The sequence below is a fragment of the Delphinus delphis genome, chromosome 11 (genome assembly GCF_949987515.2).
Source record: "Delphinus delphis chromosome 11, mDelDel1.2, whole genome shotgun sequence".
Lineage (NCBI taxonomy): Eukaryota > Metazoa > Chordata > Mammalia > Artiodactyla > Delphinidae > Delphinus > Delphinus delphis.
The window spans coordinates 74,029,310-74,053,964 of NC_082693.1; positions in this window are offsets into that span (position 1 = coordinate 74,029,310).

A 24,655-nucleotide genomic window follows, 5' to 3' on the forward strand; every position below is an offset into this window, starting at 1 on the left:
TGTGTAATATCACATTCTTGAATGATTCTTTTTACTCATTCTACTCTTGATGGTTATTAGCATTTTACACAGATTTTTTACTTACCTTTCTTTTTGTTATTGTGAACAATGCTGCTATAAACATTCTTATACATGTCTCCTGATACACATAGGCAAGTGTCACTTGAATTTTTATCTTGAAGAGGACTGATAGGTGATAGGATATGTGAATGTTCATTTTTCACTAGACAGTGCTAAATTGGTTTCCAAAGTGCTTTTACCATTTTATTCTCTTATCAACCATGTATGATACATTATTGATCTACATCTCTCCAACAATGGGCATTATCAAACTTTTCACTGTTTTAATCAGATGGATGTAAAATGGCATTTCCTTGCAATAATGATTTATAGCAACCTGATTACTAATTAAGTTAGCTATCTCTACACATGCTTGTTGTCTAATGGCTTTTCCATATGTTAAGGCTTTCCATAGGCTTTTTTTTTTTAACTAACAGCAATGGTGTCAGTCTTACTTGTTTATTTGTATTTATTTATTTACTTTTGGCTGTGCTGCACTGCATGTGGGATCTTAGTTCCCCGACCAGAGATCGAACCCGTGCCCCCTGCAGTAGAAGCACAGAGTCTTAACCACTGAACTGCCAGGGAAGTCCCTCCATAGCCTTTTCCATTAGACAACTGTATGAAGCGGCCTAATGAAGAATAATTGATTCTGGCTAAGAAAGTATTTCTAGCCAAACACTTCCTGATTTAGTTTCTAGAATATTAGCTTTTTCATAAATAATAAATTTATAGGCATTCTATCCATATCTTTTGACCCATAGAGCTGACCTATTTGCCTCTGCTGTGTACTTATAGTTTTACCACCTGATAACTCCAGAAATTCCAGAGTTAAAGTGCAAAGGCAGGGCTTCCCTGGTGGCGCAGTGGTTGAGAGTCCGCCCACCGTTGCAGGGGACATGGGTTTGTGCCCTGGTCCGGGAAGATCCCACATGCCGCGGAGCGGCTGGGCCCGTGAGCCATGGCCGCTGAGCCTGGGCGTCCGGAGCCTGTGCTCCGCAACGGGAGAGGCCACAACAATGAGAGGCCTGCGTACCGCAAAAAAAAAAAAGTGCAAAGGCGAGGAACGGTTTCTGAATGTTGCTGATCCTTTCATTCATAGATAGAAATTAGTTTCAATTTCTTGGAGGTTTATGTGAATTATGGAATTGAATTATGTTAAATCTGAGATCTTTTCTTGGGTGGGTGTAAACTTTTTTTCTATGTCTTCGAATATGTCCCTGCTTATTTGGGGCCTGAAATATACAGATCAACATTAGACACCATGCAAAAATATATTTTTTTCTTTCCTATTTTATAGGGATTTATTTGATGCCTAAAAGATTTATGAAAGAATTCGAGTAGTCTAAAAACTTCTAAGGAAGATACAAATCACTGTTCTACTATCATGCTTAGGAGTATCAGGAAACATCTACAATTCATTTCATGTACTCCATCATGGAAACACCAGTTATTCCGCATCATGTCCGAAAGGTTGAAGGAGATGGTCTTATATGTTGCATTTTTACCACCTTGGTTATCCAATATCAAAATTCTCATCTTTGCTAGGTATCAGAAAAGGGAGAGCAGGAAGTTGAGAAGAGAATTTAAAAGAATCACAGGATCATGACATGCAAGTTGTCTCCAGTCCAAATTCTAGGGATACTACCTTGCTTGAGGGCCCAGGGCATCCCTTCAGATAAAATGATGACATATCCATATCCTGAGTGATTATACAGCTCCACTGGGGGAAATGTAGAAATTATGTAGTCAAAACTTAATTACTATCTTCTCAAAATAAAGAGATTTCCTTTTTGTAATCAGAATTTGCTATTAATTTTGGCAAAAATTAGAATTAGATTTGTTTCTGAAACTCATTCCAAATGTATTTTTGCTGTGTACTAATCAGCATAGAATTGTTTGTATGCTTTTCAGAAAAAGAAAAAGATATTTTAGTTGCAAATATGTAATATCTCCTCACAAATTTACTTTGTCAGTTTGAACAACAAATAATCTTTAGATTTCTTACATCTTTTATTGTATGATTTTATAACAAACAAAAATAGGTCAGTCTGTATCATTTAGTTGAACATCTTATTTCTCCATTTTAACCAATGTAAAATTTTATGATTTTTCCATAAATAGAAATTAACCTTTTTATAGACTGAATAATTTCCACAAATTGGTTCTATTAGTATATATTCCCACTTAAAGTGTCCACTATTAATGTGCAACTTGCTTTAAGGCACCTGTTATGTACATAATAAATTGCCTTCAGTAGATGCAAAGAATATTGCACAAGGGTGCCAGGGTGGTAGACGACTGGAACAGAAGAGAAACAGATTGGAGCATAAATAGTTAGTCATAGCGGCAAATGGAACCTTGGCAATGGAGCAGTATACCCTGCAGTCGTTCTTCAAACCACATCCAAAGAATCAAATACCTAACACGCAATATGTGGGAAGGTAGGAAGCAGGTACTCAGTGAATTCTGACTTTGAGTTAGAAGATATATCCCTTAGCTTTACACTCTTCAGGGTAAAATAGATTTTTAATCAATAAAGCAACAGATATTTATTAAGTATCTACCATGTGCCTAGCACTTTGAGAGAAATAACCAATCAAACAAATCCTATCCTCAAAGAACTCACAATTTACATGAAAAAGAAAGATTTATAAGTATAGAGTTAATGGTTTTCAACTTTTTATTGTGTGCATTCTTTTTCTTTTCTTTGATTCATTTAGTCATTCAACAAATATGTGTTTATCACATACTTAATGCAGGAACTACCAAGAAGCCCTGTAGGGGATAAAAATATAAATGATATAATTTCTCTCTTCTTAAAAGAGTTTAAAGTCTAAGGAAGTTAAATATGTGCATACAAGTAAACAATAATACCACCAAGTTTGGAGTTGGATAAAATGAGTTGATACATTCTCCACTGAATCCATTCTGAATGTTCTCCACATTCAGAACACAGAAGTGGAGAGTAGGAGAAGGGAGAATTGAATGAAGATGGTCAAAAGCTACAATCTTCCATTTATAAGATAAATAAGTACCTGGGATGTAATGTACAACATGACTGTATTTGACACTGTATGATATATGGGAAGTTGTTAAAAGAGAGTAGATCCTATGAGTTCTCATCAAAAGGAAAAAACATTTTTTTCTTTTTGTTTTTTTATCTATATGACAAGATGGACATTCAAGCTTATTGTGGTAACCATTTCATAATATATATGCTGTCACTATGCTGTACACCTTAAACTTATACAGTGCTGTATGTCAATCATATCTCAATAAAACTGGAAAAAATTAAAATTGATATAAATTAATAAAAACTAAAAATTAAATAACACATTTTAATATGAAATCAAAGAATAAAATACTCAGAACACTGCTTTATATATAGAAAAACTCATTAATTATTGATTATTATTATTTTACTAGTATTATTAGAGCTGGATCTACATAGATGTGCAGGAGTTTGTCAAATGAAAAGATAGTAAATGTTCTTAACTCCGTTTTTACAGCTTCTACCTCTTTCTTAAATTTCAGATCTATATTCTCCACTTCTTATGACCACTTTCTCTGGCTGACAGCATACAGGCAACAGAAGGAAACATACAACATACAGGCAATCGGAGAAGACAAAGGAGGGATTAGGCCATTACTAGAGTATAGAAAGAGAAAACCAAGGATCTAACTTTGGAGATCCTCTAAATTTCAGGGATAATAAAAGAAAAAAAACACAAAGAAGAAAAGAGAGCTAGATCATTCGAGGACAGTAAAATATCACAGATGCCAAGATGAAGACAGAGCCTTTACGGCAAAATGAAGACATTTAAACAGTCTCCTTCCTATGTACTACAGAAGGAGCTGTTGGGTTTTTTTTTTTTCCCTACTTTAAAGCACACCCAAACATAAGTGTGATATTTTCTGGAAGTCTCTGCAGTTCAAACATGTACAATAATAAAGTACCTATTTACCCCAATCTCTCCCAAACCTAGGATACTTAATCACTCGTAGAACTTGTGGGATTATATTAGATACACTTCACATCAGCATTAGCAGCCATTATACTGTGATTTAAATTTTGCAGGCAAAATCAACAGCTGGTGAGGGCATTGCTGCTTATATTGCAGAGCCATGCCATCTGTTTCCATAGCACAATTTGCAACATTTCTTAAATGACATATTTCATGATCATTTCATATGTGGGGTTCATGATAAATTCTTCTAGTAGTATCTCTGGGGGAATGAAGATTGGCATTTATTATAGTTTTGAAAAAAACCCTATCTCACGAGATGATATTACTATATATTATTGAAATTAAAATAGCAATATCATACAAATATCTATAACATACAGGCATAATGCTTGACGCTGAAAGCTGCTAGGGTAAAATCACATCATCAGAGATAATTCGCATTCATGGTCTCCAACCTCAGTTATTACTAAGCTATGTTTCCTTGTGTTCATCACCAGTTTCCTTTCACTTTACCCTCAGAGGCTATATTAGAAAATTTCACTCCTCCTCAAAACCCAGATTGGATGCCTCCTTCCTCACCCTTACTTATGAACATTATATTTTACTTGATCAAGATGAGACAACAAACAACAGCTCTTTCCACCTTTGTCTCCTAGAGCCTAGAGTGTATTTCATCACCTGCATCCTTTCAGCATTCCTTCCTTTCTTAGTGGAAGAGGATGTCCTCTTTCTAGTTAAAGTTCTCTCTCCTGTGAATTCCAATTTCTCCTCAGAAACCTTGTTTATCAGTTACCCTACCTCTGCCGGCCCCCACCCCATCTCCTCTTCCTCCTCTTCTTCCTCCTCCTGTTCCTCCTCCTCTTCTTCCTCTTCCTGTTCCTCCTTCTCTTCCTCCTCTCCCTGTTCCTCTTCTTCCTGTTCCTCCTCCTCTTCTTCCTCTTCCTGTTCCTCCTCCTCTTCCTGTTCCTCCTCCTCTTCCTCCTCTTCCTGTTCCTCCTCCTCTTCTTCCTCTCCCTGTTCCTCCTCCTCTTCTTCCTCTCCCTGTTCCTCCTCTTCTTCCTCTTCCTGTTCCTCCTCCTCTTCTTCCTCTCCCTGTTCCTCCTCCTCTTCTTCCTCTCCCTGTTCCTCCTCCTCTTCTTCCTCTCCCTGTTCCTCCTCTTCTTCCTCTTCCTGTTCCTCCTTCTCTTCTTCCTCTCCCTGTTCCTCCTCCTCTTCTTCCTCTCCCTGTTCCTCCTCCTCTTCTTCCTCTTAACTCTCTTTCATCTTCTCCTTCACCCTCTTCTTTTTCTTTTTTCCTTCTCTTTCCTGGATCATTCCCTAAAATTGATATACATGTTTATGTATATATGGAGAGTTAAGTCTCTCCAGTCTTGAATAAAGAAATGCTTCTCTGTGACCCCATACTCCCGCCTACTCTGCTTTTTTACTATGAAATTCCTTGAAGAATTTCCTGCTACATGCAGTCTCTACTTCCTAATAAGCAGTTTACTCCTCACCCTGATGTGATCTGGGTTTTTTGTTCCCTGTGCCCACTGGAATCACTCTTATAAAGGTCACCAAGGGCTTTTGTATTTCCAAAGACAATGAATGATTCTCAGTTCTTATCTGACATGACTGTCTGCAGCATTTGACCCATTTAATTAGTCTCTCCCCATTCTGAAAACTCTTTCCTCTCTATATCTCTGAAAAACCATGGCTCTTGGTACTATGTACATTTATAGATGGCAGGCCCTCTTGGATTTCATGGGACTTGATTTTCTTCTCTCACCTTGGTTTGACTGGTGCCCTGGTTCCAGAATATATGGAAAAGACCCATTGGTTTTGTACTTGCAGCAGAGCTGCCATTGTATTCAACATTTTTCTATCACAACTGTTATGTTCTGAACTCCTGCCTTTAACAAAGGAATCTAGACAATGCAGGCCAGACCCCTACCAGGGAGAGACGCAGAGAAGAATGTAGGAATTGATCTGTATTCTGTAACTACTGATGTATAATTAAGTCTTCTCTATGAGTAATTAAGATGTGCTACTTGTTTGGCTTTCCATTCCAGGTCAGTAGTGATAAAATGATGAGAAAGTATGGGGCAATTAGGGGCCCCCATAACATGTAGTTTATTATGGCGTTTGGGAGTTCAAGCCAAGGAGTAGCGGGAGGTGAAGATGAATACACATAGAAATCAGCCTAATCATGAAAAGCCTTGTATGTTATGCCAAGGAAGTGATTCTGTGCATAATAAACAAAGAAAAAAATGTACGGAAGTTGTAAAAAGACATGTTATTTTTTATACCCAGACATTCTGAATCGTCTGGTCTGAGTTGAAGGTCAGGAAAAAGTTCTCATGTAATTCTGAAGAAAACCTTCAGTTGAGAATCCTTATGTGAAGGAGTTTGGATTTTAGGAGAAAATTATATAACTAATATAATTGACATGATTAAAAATTCATGATTACCAACTTCAGTAGGGCTCTCAGCACCACTTAGCAATCTCTCCAGATCTCCCCAAATAGCTTCAACCCTCCTCAATCTCTACAAGTTGTAGCCATCAAATACAAACTTCCTCATTTTCCCCCAACCGAATTCACAAAACATGTCTGGATCTATCCTTTACTGTTCTTCCTCCTGTAACTATAGAATCGGTGTCCCTTCCCTCTCTAAGACTCATCTCTCCCCCTGAGTTGTGGATGCCATTCCCTCCCATTCTTTCAGGGACTCCTTTTCTTTAGGAACAATTCCTCATGCTTGATTCTTCTTGATTCTATTTCTTTTTTTCCCACTAGATCTTTATTATTAACATTCAGAAGTGCTTGCAACACTAGTCACCTTGAAGAAGTCGCGTGACTGTGTAATTCTCTCCAATTACCATTCTTTTCTTACCTATCGTTCACAGCCAACTGACTTTAAGAGTTGCTTCTTTTTACTTCCCATTCTGTCTTCTCTCAGCACAATACTAAAACTTCTCTTGCTAAGGTCAAAATGACCAATCTGTGGCTAAACATAATAGATACTTACTTCTCAGACCATTTAGACCTCTCAGCAAAACTCAACACAACTAGCCATTACTTCCTCTGAAAAATCTTTTCTCTGGGCATTTAGGATTCTACCTTTCTCATTTTTCCTTCTATTTCTTTAGTCCCTCCTCAAGATCCTTTTCTTGGCTCATCCTTCCCTACTTAACCTCTAATTGCTATAATTCCCCATGGCTCCACCTGGGAATTCTTTTTTCTCATTCTACATTTGCCAGCTTTTTTTACCTTTTCTACTATCATGATTTTAAATACTATACCAATACTAACAGGTCCCAAATGTATGCCTTTTCTAGATCTCTCTTCTAAGTCCAGACCTATATATCCAACTGCAATCTCACACACAACTGTATTTTTGCTCTTCTTTTCAATGTGCTTCTCTACCCACATTGCTTCATGGTCCAAAAGCCAGGATGTCACCTGTAAAAACACTTTGCCAGTTTATGTCTCCTCAATACATAAATATATCTTAAATATACCTACCTCCCTATGATACCATAATTGCCTTAGTTTAAGCCACCATAAAGACTCTAAAACATAGAGCTCCCACACTTCCAATTTTGACTATCCAAATCCATTATTTTAACACTGCAACAGAAAGAATAAAATACCTAGGAATAAACCTACATAGGGAGGCAAAAGACCTGTACTCAGAAAACTATAAGATACTGATGAAGGAAATCAAAGACAACACAAACAGATGGAGAGATATACCATGTTCTTGAGAGGTATTGCATATGGAGCTTGGTGAACAATTCAACTGGAAAGGAGGGAACCTAAATGCCTCCCAAGTTTATGGTTGGGGAACAGAAATGGTGATTCTCTTAATAACATCAGAAAAATACAAGGAGAGAATTTTGAAAGAAGGTGATGAGATTAGTTTGGGACATGTTGAGTTGAAGTCCTTGTGGAACATCCCACAGGGCTATGTCTAGTTGGCATTTAGATACACATCATGATAGATTGGAAGTTGTTAGAATATAAGTGACAGGCAAGCAATAAGCGAGAAAGGAATCTTTTAGGAGATAAAGGGTTGAGGGACAAAAAACATGGTAGAAAGTAAATTTAAGGATTCAAGCTGAACCAAAGGGAAATTAGTAAGTCTGCATATTGAACTTGAGGCCATCAGCTGCCTTCTCCACTCATGTCCAGAATATCCACAGCTACATTACATACATGTGTTTGTGTGTATATATATTATACATATATATATGTGTGTGTGTGTGTGTGTGTGTTTGTATATATATATCCATTGAGAAACTATATAGTTTCCAAGAAATACCTGTAGATACTGAGATTTGAGGATTACACAATAAAATAAACTAGTTCTCACATGTTCAACATAGAGGAAGTCCAGTGGTCAACAAGCCCCATCTAAATACAGAGAGTGCCCATTATTTCCAACATTTAAGGATCAATAAAGGTTTGAAGAGAATCTACAACATGAGAGACAGAGTCTGCAACATAAAAGAGAAGAAAATATTTTTTTAAATACTATCACTAACATACTCAAAGTGGTAAATGGACATACTGCATCCTTGAAACAAAACATGATATTATAAAGAGGAAAATTCAGCAAACAAGATAAAAATTCTAGGAATTAAAAAGAAAGCTGAAATTAAAATTGTTTTAGGACATTTGGATATAATGTCAATAAACAAATGAAAATATAAAAATAGAAGGAAAAGATGATTGCAGGATTAACCTAGGAAACCTAACAATTTATTGGTAGGAGTTTTACAAAGAGACAACAGAGAAAAATGGAAAGAAGGAAATTATCAAAGAAAAAACATTAGAAAACGTTCCAGATATGAAAAGTATAATATCTAAGCTCAAAGCATCCACCAACCAGTCAGAACAATGAATTTTTAAAAGACTTCCACTGATACAGTTCATTGTGAAAATTTAGAACATCAAAGGCAAAGATCAGGTTGTAAAACTTCCAGAAAGATTAAACTATGTCACAAACTAAGGAACAAAATCAGAATGACACCGGAGTTAATAGCCACATTTGAATTTTTAATGAATTGAGCTATGCCTTCAAAATTCCCAAGGAAAAAAAATTTCAACCTGGAATTTTATATCCAGCCAAACTAGGTGAAGCATAAAAATAGGATAAAGAACAACTAAATCAACTAAAGTTTGGAACTATGTACCCATAATTCAAATATTATCCAATAAGCTCTACCATCTCCAGCAAATGATGAGGCTGTAAAGAGACTGCTGTCTATTAAGGTTACTCTGCAGTTGTTAGAAAAACTACATCAAGACATTTTTTTTCTTATTACTCAACATTTCATTCTTACTTGACAATAGGAATTGGCCTTGCTAATTTTTTATAGTGGAATAATGCCTCAAACAACAAGTGTGTCTCAAATGTCTACAATGAGTCTGAGCTAAAGTCTGGCAGGACAGTATTTTATTTGAGTGACTGTTATACCCATATCTACACTTGTTTTATTATTATCATCATCATCGACATCCTTATAGTTTTAAATCACAGAATATTCTCCACCAGGATTTAGGAAGTTGATGTAAAAAACAGATTTCTGCTCTGTGATTGAAGACACAAAGTGTGAGTCCAACAAGGCTTGGAATGCTGATCGACTACTTTGGAAGCCATTTTAGGCAACTTGGAAGCCATCTTAACATTAGCATTCTCTCTGCACCTGACATTGCTTTAACAGGTACACCCACTTCATAAAGTCAAAACAGCAATGGTTTTCCAACCCCTAAATGTAAAGTCCCCTAGTACTTTAACTTTGATGAATATAGGACAGAGAGAGTCTCCCAAATGGAATGGCCTTGCTGATTACAAAGTGGTGACGGGGGAGATTTGAATATGAAGATATAAAGTGCTGTGATTCTTTTCTTTTTTAAAAAAATTTTAAATTTTTAAAATATTTATTTACTTTCTTTTCTACCTCTTTCTCTTTTTCAACAAAATAAGACTTATTTTTTCCCCAAAAGTCTTCTTACCAACTCTGTAGGGAAAAATTTGTGCTTCAATGGAAAACTACACATTTCTATAACATACCCTTTTTATCCTTATCAGATTCTGATTCAATGGGAGCTATTTTACAACTTTATGAGTTCTAAGTAACTGATAGCAACACAAAATGATTTTTGTCTGTACACATGCAAATGAATTCTGTCCAGTGGAGGGGCAGCCCTCCCCACGCTTCAGAAAAATCAATTTCACCTCCATTTATACATTTATTTCAATATCTTTAATCTACAAATTTATCTATTCATTGGATTCATTTTTGGATCAGTTACAACATCTGCCTGTTTCTCTCACTATGAGTTAAACAAAATCTTTAATGTGTTCATATTTATATGTAGTACCTGATTTTCATTTTTTTAAAAATCTTCTCAGGGAGGTGGATTTCTGGAATGGTGAAATGAAGACCTTAGTGAACTTGCTGTCCCTCTAAAACAATGAAAATACAGGCAAAACACCTAAAATCAACCATTTTCTAACCCTGAAAATTAACCAAAGAGTAAACTAAAAATCATCTATGAAAAAAAAAATTACTGAACCTCAGTGAGACAATGGGTTATTTGACAATCTAACTTAGGACTATTCCCATCCCTTTTCACTCCCCAGCTCAGTGCACCCTAGCCAGAAGCTGACAACATTGCTGACAATGGAGAAATCTGACCACTTGTGGAATTCCAGTAAAACCATCATCCAAGAAAACGGTCAATAATCTGTCCAAAATTGCAGAGACCTAGAAAATCTCTATTTCCAGAGTATGTTAGCTCTTTGATTTGACTCAGAGCTCAGGTTAGCTGAGGAAAGGCACTTCTAACATAGAAGTTCTAACAAACTTCTAGAAGCAACTGCTTATGGTTGTGATTTCAGTTATGGAAAACATGGACCTCACCTGGAATTTAAAAGGAATTACTAGAGAAGCAGATGGCAGTAGAGGAGTTTGACATATTTCCGAGCATCTAAAAGGCCATTTGCATGCACAAATCTGGGTGCATGAGCAGGAAATACATAGGAAAGAAGACAGTACCAGTCACTCACCTCCAGCTGACCTTGAGGAAGAAGTAAAACTATTTCTATTTGCAAGTGGCATCATCTTGCGTATAGAAAATCCGAAGAAATTCATTATAAACTATTAGTACTAATAATCAAGTTCAACTTTGTACCTGGATATAAGCTCAAAGTATAAAAATTAATTGTATCTCTATACGCAAGCCACAAATAATCCAAAAATGAAATTAAGAAAACCCCACTTATAATAATAGCAAAACATATAAAATAAATAGGAATAAAATTTTAAAGTGCAATGCTTGTACACTGAAAAGTATAAAACATTTAAAAATTAAAGATCTAAATAAATGGAACAACATCTTACATTCATGGATGAGAAAACTTAACATTATTAAGATGTAATGCTCGGCAAATTGATCTACCAACTCAATGCAATCCTTTTCAAAGTTTAGCTGATTTTCTTGCAATAATTGACAAAATGATTCAAAAATTCAAGGGACTCGGAATAGCCAAAACAATCTTGAAAAAGAAAAACAAAGTTAGAGGACTTGCACTTCTCATTTTCAAAACTTATTTACAGTAATCAAGACAATGTGGTGATGGCATAAGATTAGACATATAGATCAAAGGAACTGAATTGACAGTCCAGAAAAAAATCTTTATATTCATGCCCAATTCACTTGCAGCAAGGGTGCCAAGACAATTCAGTGGGCAAAGGACAGTCTTTTCAACAAATGGTGCTGGGAAAACTGGATGCCCACAGTCAAAAGAATGAAGTTGGACTCTTACCTTACACCAAATAAAAACATTAACTAAATATGAATTACAGATCTAAATAGAAGAGTTAAAACTATCAAACTAGAAGAAAACATAGGAGTGAGTCTCTGTGATCTTAGGTTAGGCAATGGTTTCTTCCATATGACGTGAAAAGCACAAGCACCGAAAGAAAATAGATAAACTGAACTCACCAGACTTAAAAAGGATGCTTTCCAGACTGTGAAAAGACAACAGAATGAAAGAAAGTACTTGGAAGTGCATATGACAAAGGTTTTATGTACAGAGTATATAAAGAATTCTTAATAACTCAATAATGGAAAGACAATCTGCTATAGACTGAATATCTGTGCCTCTCCTCCAAATTCATATGTTAAATCTTAATGCCAATGTTGTGGTATTTGAAGGTGGGGCCTTTGGGAGGTGATTAAGTCATGAGGGCAGAGTCCTCATGAATGGAATTACTGCCTTCATAAAAGAGACCCCAGAGGGTTCCCTCACCCCTTCCACCATGCAATGCACAGAAGACAGCCTTCTAAGAACCAGGAACAGGTCCTCACCAGACACCAAATCTGCCAGTACCTTGATCTTGGACTTCCCAGCCTCCAGAACTGTGAGAAATAAATTTTTATCATTTATACTATATTCACTCTATGATATTTTTGTTACAGCAGTCTGAATTGGCTGAGATATAACCCAATTTAAAAATGGGCAAAGAATTTGAACAGACATTTCTCCAAACAAGATATAAATGGCACATAATCACATGGACAGATGCTCTACATCATTAATCACTAGGAAAATACAAATTAAAACCATTTCACACCCATTAGAATGGCTAAAAAGACAGATGATAAGTGACGTTGAGGATGGGGAGAAATTGGAACCCTTATACTTTTGCTCATGAAGATGGAAAACAGTGCAGGCACTTTAGAAAACAGAGTTTGGAACTTCCTCAAAATGGTAGCTATGGAGTTATCCTAAGATAACTGTCTATATCAATGCTAGATAGATACCCAATAGAAATTAAAACATATGTCCACACAAAAACCTACTCATGAATGTTCATAGCAGCATTATTTATAATGGCTAAAAAGTGGGAAAAAGCTAAATGTCCATCAACAGATGAATGGATAATCAAAATGTGGCATATTCATGCAATAGAATTTTTCTTAGCAATAAAAAAAATGAAGTACAGATATATGCTATAAAATGAATGAGTGTTGAACATATCATGCTAAATGAAATAAACCAGTCACAAAAGACCACACATTGTATAATTCCATTTATTTGAAACATCCTGAATAGGCAAATCCATGGAGATAGAAAACTGAATAGTCGTAGTTCCTCAGTTGGGGAATGAGAAAAGATTGCTAATGAACATGAGTTGGGGTTTCTTTTGGGGGGGTTGTAAATGTTCTAAAATTAGACTTTGGTGATGGTTATACAACTCTGAATATTCTAAAAACCACTGAACTGTAAGACAAACATGAAAACCCAGTTAGTAGTAAATAACAACAGAAACAAAAACAAATGCTTGCGAAAACAGCCCAGTACCACAATATTTTAAACAGCTGAGAAGAAGGCAGAAACTGTATCTCAGGGCATGAAGGGTGAAATCATCTAATACAGGTCCAAGCACCCAGAGAGTGTCCAGTAAGTCTAAACTGATGATTCCAAGTTCCTTGATCTGGCAAGGTCCTCCTGAGATCATAACATCCATCTCTCTGCCCCATAAAACCAAGCCCAGATAAGAGGGTCATTTGCAGTGCTGCATTGAAAGCCATACAAAAAACAGTTTCACAGCCTCTCTTGGTATGGTGACAGGATCCAAGTGGGATGCTAAGTGGCAGGGGCAAGAGGTTCTTCTCTGCGCCTTTGTAATCATGACATCAAGTGCTCCGATAAGCAGCTCTTGGTAAGAGATGGAGGTAGGACGATAGAGGTTCAGCTAAATGCTTCAGAGGAGAGCATTTAAGCTAGTGAGTGAGGTTTAGAAGATGCAAGAAAGAGAGGATAAAGCCAACAGCAGGCAGACAGAGTACTGAACAAGAGACAAAGTGACAGAAGAAAGGATAAGTCAGAGAAATTTTGATAAGGCTGAAGAGAGGAAAAATAGAACCAAGATTAAAGGGAAAATGAGAAGAAAGAGGGTTTTTTTTAACACTCCTACCTTTCTTTTCTCCCAAATATTGATAAATATGGAGCAAAACAAGACATTTGGCCCTTCCATATGCTCTTTGCTCCATCAGAAGAAGCACTTTAGGGCTTCCCTGGTGGCGCAGTGGTTGAGAGTCCGCCTGCCGATGCAGGGGACACGGGTTCGTGCCCCGGTCTAGGAAGATCCCACATGCCGCGGAGCAGCTGGGCCCGTGAGCCTGCGCGTCCGGAGCCTGTGCTTCGCAATGGGAGAGGCCACAACAGTGAGAGGCCCGCGTAACGCAAAAAAAAAAAAAAAAAAAAAAAGAAGGGGCACTTTAAAATGCAATACTCAAAGTGATGGAAAAATATACAGTAGAATTGGGTTAGCAATAGAGTAGTCCAATCCTGTACCATACAGTAATCCTGGAATAACACGTGAATTCCTTAGTATTTTCTCACAAATTTGCTAAGAAATAAATACAAACTATTTTCTTCTATCCAATTCATAATGAGTATTAATGGTAAAAATAAGCATACAAAATAAAACAAAAATTGCATATGGTAAAGTTGGTTATTGACTAAAAATTGACAAAAGCAAAACTTTTTTATAAAATTTCTCTCTGCAGAATTTGATTTAGAATAAATGGACTTGGTAGATAGTGTCCATAAAACAAAATTTCCAATTGTAGATGCTATAATTGATATGAATAAAAAACTTGATGAGCAAGAATTCATTTCCATTGAAAATCTTACATGGAAAATAATGATTCTGATGAGAATAATTTCAACAAAATAAAAGTGAACATTAAAAAGTTAGATATGATTTGAGTTTTAGGTAGGAAGTTGATTAAGGAATTAAATTGACCTAGCGGGAAAAAAAGAGTCTTCTCAGTGCAGATTTCTTTTGTTCGAGTGTATTCTTCTCCATGTGCTCTGGATACTTTACTGAATGTGTGTGTGCTGACACATAATGAGCCCCTCAGCATCTATTTCTGAGGAAACTTGATTTAGTTACTCTTCTTATAAACAGTTTAAATTCAAGAGAATAAGCAGCCCATCTTCCCTGGGCTTGGCATGAAGAGCAGCAGATGATCTGATAGGTTTTATTGCTTCTAATTTTGGTGACTAATATAGAGGTTCTGTTTTGAAAGCACCCAGATCTGGCTCCATTCTGGTTTAGCTAAAAACAAATTTGGAACAAAATGTACTCTTTCCCAAGAGCCAGGCCCTCAGAACCCTACTAAGGATAATTTTGAAAGGCATAAGCAAACCAAGAATAGTTCAGAGTGACCATGAAGCTTGCCAAAGGCTTAAAGAAAATCGAAATGGCCTAATTAAATTCAGACAGTGGGGCTAACAGAAGTCCTTAAATGTCAAAACGAGGGGTTCTTCCTATTCCCTGTCTTAAGATTTCCCTATGAAGGAACTACTGCTGGAGAAATAGTCCTGTCTTTTGTTCATGTCCCCTCTTACTTTTCTTTATGTGATTGGTAATTGAAAGAAGGAACAGGGAATCCTCCACTTAGCTCCCTCCTCTAACTCTTTAGAAGCCAGTTTTCCCCCCAGGAAGATGCTATCTGTACTTCTTGTTGCTATAAAATTTACAGGGGCACATACCACTCCTGTCACTTTTACCATGTCAGGAAGACAGTGATTTTTCTACCTCTGCCCTGTGAACAGATTGATAAACCTACCCCATTCTGGTATATAGAATTAATAAGTTCATTTGTCACATGTGTAAGTCATTCTCCAATCCAGACTTTTGTCTCAAATAAAGCTGATATTTTGATGATTATCCTGACTCCCATTTGTTAGATGGTTTCAAACTCAGGCGGGGAAGAGAGGAATATTATTTATTGACTGCCTTAATTCCAACACACACCCCACTTTTTCCTCTTTTCCCTCTTTAGCTATTTCCTTCCGTGGAAACCTGTGGAATTTGTTTATGGTGTGTGTGTATGTGTGTGTATTTTGTTTGTTTTTCTCTTTATTTTTAGGCAAAGAAAATAAAGGCAGGAATTTGGGGTGCAGTTAGCATTTTGGAGGTCTTGTAGAAATTTGAAGCCACAGGCTTCTTTAAATTTTGAGAACACAAAATTCTACGGAAAAAAAAAAGGAGATGGAAAATGACAAGAACCTGAAGTAGGTGGGGCAGGAGACGTGTTTACCAGGAACAGGCTTATTTCATGCAGGAAAGACATTTTAAATAAATAGGACATATTTCAACATGTAATCTGTGGGTGATGTAAAATAACAGCATTCTCTTGAATAAATTTCCTCTTAAAATCTCACAGCACACCCATATATTTGTGTGTGTGTGTGTGTGTGTGTGTGTGTGTGTGTGTGTGAAATTGATCTCAGGTTTGAAAAATTGGTTTGAATCTCATAAGACAGAACTTTTAAATAAAATGGGCATTATTATTCATAGTATTACTACCTGGCAAACAAGTTGGTAGGTTTTCCTGTATCCCCAGACTATACTGGTTGTATTCAATAATGTAATGGAAAATACACTGCAAGGGAAGTATATGTACTCCAGGGACTAAATTTCTACTTATACTTGTCTTCACCATTAACATCAATAAACATCTAAAATTGTTACAGCAATTAAATACAGAAAACAATACAAAATCTTTGAGAAACAAAGGGAAAAGCTCTGAAATATGAAGATGAAGAGTGCTTCTCTGGGTACACCGAGTGGCCCAAGAGGAAACTGTAAAGTGGGTGAAGTTTGTCTCTCAGCTGTCACTTCCTCTGGGTTCCTCTCTTTAGGTATTTTATAATCTCATGCCACTTTTTCTCATGGACTTTGAATTCGGCCTATCTTGGCTGATACAAGAGGAAGAAAGCTTTTCCCCAAACACTGCAGTCCATTCCACTTACTTCTACACGTCCCTCAAGAATTAGCTGAAAGGTGTCCTTCTCTGAGTTAGAGAACCTGCTCTCTGTTTCCACAATGTCCTGTGCATACCCAAATGGGGGAAAATAGAAGGGATATCTTAGCCCAAAGGATAAACTGTGGGTTTAACTTTTGCAGGTGAAGGAAGAGTGTGAGCAGATAGTGGCTTCTGACAACCCCACAGTCACCACAGACGCACTTGTCTGCTGTGCTTTAACCAGGACTGGTCTCACTCTGTTATTCCATTCCAAGCTGAGAGAAGCTGAGAGATAAAAGCCCTCTACATGGGTATTCCTATCCATAAGAAGAGCATCCCTATTCACAGAAAATCCTCCAGCTGTTTTAACCTATATCTAATGCAAAGTTTCACTGAGATTACTAACAGGTGCAGAACCAACTGATTTGAATTTTATCATCGTCACTGGCATTGTCAACAGACACTTAATGAGTATCCCTCGAGCACTGCACACTGCACTTTATGCTAAGAGTGCATCTTCCTTCCACTGGAGCACATTTTAAGTAGTCATAAGTTATTCAAATATATAAAGAGATCTGTTTATACACATAAACTGAATAGGGAAAGAGATTATGCTATAGATTGAATGTTTGTGTCCCCCCAAAATTCATATGTTAAAAATCTAAGGTGATGATATTAGGAAGAGGGATCTTTGGGAAATAATTAGAGTATGAGGGCTCTGCCTTCATGAGTGGGATTAGTGCCCTTATAAAAGAGGCCCCAGAGCGATCACTTGCCTATCCTGCCATGTAAGGACACAGCAAGAAAGTGTTGTCTATAAACCAAAAATTGGATCTTCATCAGATGTCAAATCTGCTGGCATCATGATCTTGGACTTCCCAGCTTCTAGAATTGTGAGATATAAATGCTGTTTATAAGCCACCCAGTTTACGGTATTTTTGTTATAGCAGCCTGAGAGAACTAAGACAGATGATGTTGGTGGTGATGATGATGTTTATGATAGATACAGACAGATGTAAACAACATGCAAATGTACGAAAAGATCTGTAGTCTAGACAGAGATATATTTATGATACACCGATGTTCATACCTCTTTATCTAGACCTATATGCATAAAGAGATAGAAGTGTCTAAAAACTCTTATTGGCAGCTCTTCATATTAATTAGAAGCACACAATTATTTTTATCTTACAGATTAAAATTGATTGACTGGCATTAAGAATTCTTCTCAAACAAACTTGAAATTCCTAATTCAAATGTGAGCTCCATGGTTAGAGAGAGGACAAAGGTCTTGGATGAAATCCAGACAAGTGATAACCTTGACTGGGGAAGTGAGTGAAGAAATTTTAAGGCTAAATACAAATAGCTGAGGAAAGAAGTAAGCCTAGATCTAATTTAATTCATCAGCCCCAAAGTAGTATGGAATTAGTTAACCTAGTACAAATGAATTCTCCAAAAGGGCTTTATTTTCAGCCTGAGTAATGGGAAGTGTATAAGCCCAGAACATGTAGAGATAGGAACCACTGGTTAATAAAAGAGTTTTCCCAAGCAGTATGTTAACATTGAACACATTTTATTTTTTAATATTAATTAATTAAAATTAATTTGGCTGCGTCGGGTCTTAGTTGTGACACGCAGGATCTTCGTTACAGCATATGGGATCTTTGGTTGTGGCACACGGGCTTCTCTCTAGTTGTGGCACACAGGCTCTAGAGTGCTTGGGTTCAGTAGTTGCAAAGCATGGCCTTGGTTGCCCCGCGGCATGTGGGATCTTAGTTCCCTGACCAGGGATGAAACCCACGTCCCCTGCATTGGAACCCACGTCCCCTGCGGATTCTTTTTTCTTTAATTGATTAATTTATTTATTTTTGGCTGCATTGGGTCTTCGTTGCTGTGTGCAGGGTTTCTCTAGTTGAAGCGAGTGGGCACTGCTCTTCGTTGCAGTGCACGGGCTTCTCATTGCGGTGGCTTCTGTTGTTGCAGAGCTGGGGCTTTAGGCGTGCGGGCTTCAGTATTTGTGGCCCACGGGCTCAGTAGTTGTGGCTCACAGGCTCTAGAGCACAGACTCAGTAGTTGTGATGCATGGGCTTAGTAGCTCCACGCATGTGGTATCTTCCTGGACCAGGGCTCGAACCCGTGTCCCCTGCACTCTTAGGCACATTCTTAACCACTGCACCACCAGGTAAGCCCTGGAAGGTGGATTCTTAAGCACTGGACCACGAGGGAAGTCCTAGAAGGTGGATTCTTAACCACTGGACCACCAGGGAAGTGCCTGAACACATTTTAAACAAAACAGATTGACACAGATCACATTCCTAGGATACAACCTAGTGATACCTGGGTAGTGTACCAGATAACTAAAAAAGCTTCATACCTAATGTGTGATACATTTGTCTATGCACTTAAGTAACATGTTGTTTTGTTTAAGGTAGGGTCTATTTAAGGACTGTTCAAAGGATGAGAGTGATGCCTAAAGAGGTGGTTAGGTCATAGAAGACATCATAAGATACAAATGTTTGAGCTGATTCTGGAAGAGAAAGAGGCTAAGAGAAGAAGGTGGAGGGGTGCCCAGAATTGTTGGAGAGAAAAATATTTCAGACAATGGGAATGGAATTAACAAATGCCCTGAGGCATGAGAGAGCTTGGTTTGTTGGAGGAACATAGAAGAGTTAAGAGTGGCTAGATTATAGAGCACATGAGGGAGTGTAACATCAGAGCCTGAAAAACTATACATCCCACCTTAAAGTCCCTGAGTATCCACAGGCCTAAGAATCCCATCTTTAGTGGTAGAAATCATGTGACACTCTTTTCCCCCACAATTGTACACTACTTAATATCTGGTATTTTCACCTCTGTTAGCAATGGAACATTCATCAAAACCTGAATACCAGCTGATAAACAAAAAACTGCCTTGGTTGTAAAATTACATAAACAATTTAAGTTAGAAAACATATATATATATCTCCCTAACGAAAGCAGTCTTCCATTTTTACCAAATTCTCTTTTCTGTCTACTAAGGGATCAACCTCATTTTAAGCCCCAGTAGTATTCTATCTTTCCCACAAAAGAGGGAGGGGGAAAACATAAATTTCCAGACATGGTTTTGCACACAAATGGCAGACATAGATTTCTTTTTGTTTTGGGGTTTTTTTTGGCAGACATAGATTTCTAAAGGACGGTTTCCAACCTGTTAATAGTTTTCAATACACAACAGCTGCAATCCATGAAAGAGATAAATATTCATGGCACAAAGCATTTATATGTATCAAATGTATATTCATGAACAAATGGCTTCCCCTGCCTTTAATAGTGTTTGCCATGCAGTCAGTGAAGAATGGGCCAAGCTTCCCCTGGCTGCTACTGCTGAGTCTACCGCTACATCTCCTGAATGTCAGTTCTGCAGTGGTTACAGACAGGACAATAGCCGTGAAAAAAAACAAAAGCATGTGCCCAGAATCACTCCCCACTCATTCCAGATTGGCTAGCAACCCCTCCCTGCATCAAATATTAACAGCAAATTCTATATGTCTGCCAACTTATTTTTCAGGAAAAAGCATTATATATTCAAGCCTTATGTGGCCATATGTGCAGGGTAATATCCATGGTTGACCATCCTCTTTCAAATATGCTTTGTCACAGTACTGCCCTCCCAACGGGCTTCACTCAGAATACTGGGAAGGGAATTTGCATACACTGAATAGCATTCTCAGGTGACCATCAGTGTCCAGTTGTCGTGCCCTCAATCAGAGCATTCTGTGCAGCATGGAAGCAAAAGAATGACAGTGCAAACTGTTCGACAGAAGTCTTTGTTATTCAGCAAGGTTTGCTGGATGGCACGTGCTTTTGAAAACTGGCATGCTGTTTGATAAAAAGTGTGTTTGCTCCCTTAATTTCTCCAGGAGGGAGACAAGAATAGAATCATGTGCCTTTGGCTGAACAAGAATAAGGAGCCATTATAAGGCTTTAGGGCACTGAACAAAGCCTGCTAAAAATAAAAAATAATCATAATCATAAAATGAAAGTATTTAAATTGTATCATGCAGGCAAAGGAGCTGTCAGCTTTGCAGACAGGTTCTCCTCGCCCCTTCTCTCCATTATTTTTGGTCAGCTCCCAGCTCTCCTTTATAGGGTCACAAGAAATAATTCCAACCCTATCGAGCATGCCAAATTTCCCCTTTCTCTCTATTAGTATTTGCTGTCGATCCACTCTAAGAGATGAGCTTTTAAGACCATAATGATAAACTGAAAATGGGACTTGATACCATTCCCTCCCGCACATTTTTATAAGGATACTAGCTGTATCTGAATTTTAGTTTGCAAAGTTAAATTACACCCAATTCCTCTTAGTAGTTTACACAATACATTGCATCAGAATCCAAGTGGTAACCTACTATGAAAAGTGAAAAAATTTTAGCTCTTTGTTTTATGAGACTGAGATTGCATATAATAAACGGTGAGGAGGAAGCACCTTACTGGATATGCCAAGGTTCCAGAAATATCATGAATTGTAGCTGTACTTGGCTAGGATGACATCATACCTCGCTATAAATTATATGGTTCCAGTATTTAAAATATAGTTTCAGTATTTAAAACAATGCCAATCTTGCCTTGGATTGTATTATGAAAATCAAACCTTCCTTAAGGGAATGTCCCCGAAATTTCCATAAATAAATAGAAGAGACTCTCTAAAGAATGACAAATCCCTGAAGACCTCCACTTAATCCCCTAGATCCCTCCCACTTCTAATTATACAATTCAGAGCATGCTGTTATCATCTTTTTCCCCTGTCTCAATGAAGAACTCAGTATATGTGTCAGATTCCTCTGCGCCAGCTTTATACATCCTTACTATGAAGAGCAGTCCACATTGTCATTTAATACCAGACCACAATTGTTACTTTATCGAAGTAAAAATAATATAAAAGGCATAGGAATTGACCTCATCTAATCTGTCCATTTATTTGAATTATATTTTCCATGCCTATCATGTTCTGGGACTGTGCTATTTGCTATAGACACAGCATTTCTCTCAAGATGTGTTTAGTCTAACAGAGAAACCAAATGAAGTATCCATACAGTTAGAATGCAGTGCGCTAAGTGCTCCAGTGGAAGAAGCATAGGATGCTATGGGATTCGGAGAGTTTGACACTCACCAAAGGTCCCGTAACAAGAAAGCAATAAAGCTTAGGTTTGACTCAGGTTTTTCCAGGATCTTAACACTGTACATACTGTTTACATAAAATACTGATTTAGCTGTGTCCAGCCTCTCTTATATAGAACAGCTACTTGAGACCAGCCATAGGAATTCTCTCCCCATGCTCTTAGGTAGAATTAGAATCATGTCACATGTGGCTGATCTCAGCCACAAAGCAGGAAAAGCTGAGAAATAGAAAGTAGGCAATCTCATGACTCACTGAGTGAGGAAAACAGGAATGGCAGAAAGGCTCTGGCTATAGGTGAAGTCTGTTCCTGTTCCTATCAGGTTCTTGACTCTGCTTTGGTCTTGGGGCCCAGTTAACTGTTCTCTGCATGAATCCAAGGGCTGGAATGGCATCACTCCACCAGCTCATGGACCCATGGGGAAACTGCTGCCACGGCTCTCTACGGCTACACTTGACACTAAGCTGTTTTCTTGGGGAGGTTGGGGTGCTGGCCCAGACCCAGCCTCCCATTGGCTCCATTGCTTGGCATTCTCTGCTCTACCGTCTGTTGGAGTCCATACTGGAATCCCTGTCATATCTCTGCCATCCTCCCCACCTTCCACAAGTTAGTGGTTAGATTCTCCATCAATTTTTAGTCTCCTACCAACCATGAGGACTAAGGATAAGATAATAAACTAATCATGGCACAGAAACTAACCACAACATCTCCCAATGTTGCACAATTATGGCCAGCCTCAGACCCATCTCCCAAAAGCTTGGATGTGGGGGATGAGTTCTTCCCATTGGCCAACATCTTCAGAATTAATAGGACGGGCAGGAAGAAATGGAAACTAGGATGTGGAAAGAAATGTGACTAACCTATAAGCCAAGTACCATGCTGGGCACTTTCTAATACTTTACTTCACCAACTCAAAATAACCCTTGGAGGCAGGTATTATTGACTGAGAGAAAAGAAGTAGTGAGGTTAAATATCATTCCTGAGGTCACACAGCCAGTAAGTGCCAGACGGAAAATTTAAACTAAGTCATATGCCCCTTCCACCACTGGTACTTGCCTCTGAAGACAGACGTGTCCGGATCTCAAGTTGAAAGAGAGGGTGGAGGCACCTTTCCATAGAAACTGAAAAGCAGCTTGATGTACTTTTCTGCTCTGTATGCAGAACAACAGTCCAAATACTAAAAAAGAAAGGAAAAAAAAAAGACATAAAACTTCACTGAAAAACTACTCATGTAACACAAGGAGTTCAGTGCCTCTGAGTCACCAGGACTAACAGCACTCCAGTGGGTCTGGACTAGGCTCCCCCTCCCCAGCTCCTGAGAAAACTGTTGCCCACTTCTCCCTGGAGCTATCACTGTAGGGGAAACTGTTGACTTGGGAAAGGAAGGGTGGTGGCCCAGACCCAGCCTCCCACTTGCTCTGTTAACTGGATTTGCAAAGTCCCAAATATCACAGCATAGGATCCCTTTGTAAGTGCTGGTTCTGGACTGGACCTGGAGCCCAGGGGGCTGGGAGAGACATCAGCTAAGGCCTAGATGGGATGCATAAGCACAGAAATAAAGGGAAAGAAAAATACTGAAATGGGTAGTTTCTGTGATTAGTTCATTGTGATTACCTTACCCTAGGACATAATGTATTGGTACTAAACTAACAATAGATTAAGAATCTAACCTCTAACCTATTCTGATTCCTAAAAATTTACTTCTATAAATTACTTTTAGAACTTAATTATTTTGTTATTTGAGAATTTACAGGCCTTTCATTTTATATATATTTATATATTTTGTATTTAGTACATATATTATACATGTATGTATTTTACACATATATATTTTATATATATACATGTATATATAATTATACAAAAATGAATATGTATATATAAACACACATATATATATATAATTTATAAAATTAGCGAGCCTTAGAGAAATTCTAAATAGAATTTGAAATTGAGAAGGTATGAAGCTACTTAAGATCATTCATATTGGGAATTTGCCACTGTAGTTCTTGCAGTCATCTACAGGTAGAGATGAATATCATAGTTTTTCATTGTTGGGATGGGAGAAGTTGGCTATTGCATTTAGGACACTTTTAAATCTAGTAAGAATATTGCAGCTTCTACACAGATATCCTGAGCCAGTGTTCATTGTTCACAGTCTCCTGACCACCATTCAAGCACCAGGGATTCTGTGCAAGACAGGCCTTGATGCCTCAGCGCAGTGGGCGCAAAGCTTTCATTTATAGGATGTATTAGGTTCTCCAGAGAAACAGAACCAACGGGAGTATATAGATATATAGAAAGAGATTTATTGTGAGGAATTGGTTCACGTGATTGTGGAGGCTTGGTGATTGGTTTAGGTGATTATGAAAAGTCCCACAGTCTGCCTTCTGCAAGCTGGAGGCCCAGGAACGCAAGTGGTGTGATTCCAGTCCAAACCCAGAGGCCTAAGAACCAGGGCCAAGGTGAAAGCCCCAGTCCATGTCCAAAGGCTCAAGAACCAGGAGCACGAATTTCCAAGGGCAGGAGAAGATAGATGTCCTGGGACAGGTAGAGAGCAAATTTGCCCTTTCTCTTCCTTTTTCTTCTACTGAGGCCCTCAGTGTTTTGGATGATGCCTAAACCACAGTGATGAGGGTGATCT